Source organism: Notamacropus eugenii, chromosome 3, assembly GCF_028372415.1.
Source record: "Notamacropus eugenii isolate mMacEug1 chromosome 3, mMacEug1.pri_v2, whole genome shotgun sequence".
Taxonomy (NCBI): Eukaryota; Metazoa; Chordata; class Mammalia; order Diprotodontia; family Macropodidae; genus Notamacropus; species Notamacropus eugenii.
In genome coordinates this window covers 220227871-220230133 of record NC_092874.1, presented here as the reverse complement: position 1 = coordinate 220230133, position 2263 = coordinate 220227871, and the positions used below count along the sequence as shown (strand labels likewise).

Sequence of the window (2263 nt, the reverse complement as noted above, 5' to 3'; positions counted from 1 at the left end):
AAAAGAAACCCTAAAATGAAAAGTCTCAGGAATATCACAGCCAAAATACAGAGCTTCTGGGTTTAAAAAACAATACTCAAGTAATCAGAAAGAAAGAGGAGCTGAGGAGCCACAGAAAACTTAGCAGTCATCACTTTATAGGGATGCAAAACTTGGAATATGATATTCTAGAAGGAAAGGATATGAGCTTACAGACAAAAATAGTTCAGTCAGCAAAACTAAGTATAATTCCACAGGAGAAAAAAATGGATAGTTAATGAAATAGAGTACTTCAAAGCATTTCTGATCTAGAAAAGAAAACAGAATTGAAGTTCAAACACAGGAGTGAAAAGAAACATAAAAAAGTAAACATGAATGCATATTGATAAAGGACTACAAATGGCTTACCTTCAAACATGAGATGATGCATGTGTTCCCTCTGACCCATCCTTGAGGTCCATAAAGGCAGTCCAATTTGACAAGGTCTGAGATGATTCTGTTATGTCTTGATGATATTAAGAGAATAATGGAAAGAGAAGGGAAGAAAAATACACTGAGGGGAAAGGAAAAATAAAGTTTGGAAAAATTACCTCATATAACAAGAATACACAAGTAGACATGTATCTAAACAGAACAGGGGTTGGAGGAAAGCAGCTGACAATTGAACCTCACTCTCATCTAAACTGATCAAAAGAAGAAAGAGCACACACACACATACACACACACACACACTTGGGTACAGAAATATATTTCATGATCATTTCTTTGCTTGCTCAGTTTAGCGAGATATACATGACTTACTTTCCAATGAACCAAATGTACTAGCTTGTTTACTCTTTGACAGATTGTCTACCCACTTAATTTAAGAAAATGGAGACTGAGCAACCAGAAGAAACCTTCCCCAATACTGAAACCAATGAGAAGTTTGGTAAGTGCCTTACTGAAGATATGGAGAAGGAGCAGGCCTTTAAAAGATCTAGAAACGCTGACGAGATGGTTGAACTGCGCATTTTGCTTCAAAGCAAAAATGCTGGAGCAGTGATTGGGAAAGGAGGCAAAAATATTAAAGCACTTTGTACAGACTACAACGCCAGTATTTCAGTCCCAGACAGCAGCGGCCCCGAGCACATACTGAGTATCAGCACAAATATTGAAACATTGGAGAAATTCTGAAGAAAATCATCCCTACCTTGAAAGAGGGCCTGTAGTTACCATCACCCACTGCAACCAGCCAGCTCCCACTCGAATCTGATGCTGTGGAATGCTTAAATTACCAACACTAGAAAGGAAATGACTTTGACTGCGAGTTAAGACGGTTTATTCACCAGAGTCTGGCAGGGGGAATTATTGGGGTCAAAGGTGCTAAAATCAAAGAACTTCAAGAGAACACTCAGACAACTCTCAAGCTTTTCCAAGAATGCTGTCCTCATTCTACAGATAGAGTTGTTCTTATAGGGGAAAACCTGATAGGGTTGTGGAGTGCATAAAGATCATACTGGATCTTACATCTGAGTCTCCCATAAAAGGATGTGCACAACCCTATGATCCCAATTTCTATGATAAAACCTATGACTATGGTGGTGTCACAATGTTTGACGTCCTGTTGGATTTCCCATGCCAGGAAGAGGAGGCTTTGATAGAATGCCCCCAGGTCATGGTGAGCGTCCTATACCTCCATCTAGAAGAGATTATGATGACATGAGCTAGTACAATAGCTAGACAACTCAGATCTTGTTCATATTCCACACCATGTGTGGAGCTTCCAACTTGTTTCCCCAAATCACCATTCCTAATATTCAGTGGCCCTTCTGCAATTAAAAAATAAAATCAGGATTTATATTTGATTATATCACAGATCAAAATATAAAATCTATTGTTGGGTTCAGGGCAAAGTTGTTGTTTTTAACAATTGTTATAAAAAAAACTAAAAATCTCAGTCATTTCAGAAATCCCAGTGCCTTCTCCTTGTTCCCCAGGGATGAATTTGGATGATTCTTGATGATCTGTCCTTTGCTTATAGGAGGGTACCATATAGGATCCCTCATTTTGAAATACTAGTAGATTAATCATTTTGATACTGGTAGACACATTCAGAGGTAATTATATACAGGAGAAATTTGAGAAAATCAACAAAGGGAAGACACAAGCATTAAGAGAGCTTTGGAGTGGATCTGTGTTCCCATGTGAAGAAACATGGAATATCTGGGTAGAACAGTGACTGAACCATAAAGCATTGCTAGAAAGTCTTAAAGCCACAGTTTTTGGAACTGTACAATCTGAAGAT

The 2263-nt window shown here is 38.3% G+C and overlaps 1 pseudogene; it reads left to right on the top strand.

Annotated features, from left to right (window-relative positions):
- Window positions 1-834: 834 nt before the first annotated feature.
- LOC140531370 (heterogeneous nuclear ribonucleoprotein K pseudogene) lies at window positions 835-1686 on the top strand (annotated as a pseudogene).
- Window positions 1687-2263: the final 577 nt, after the last annotated feature.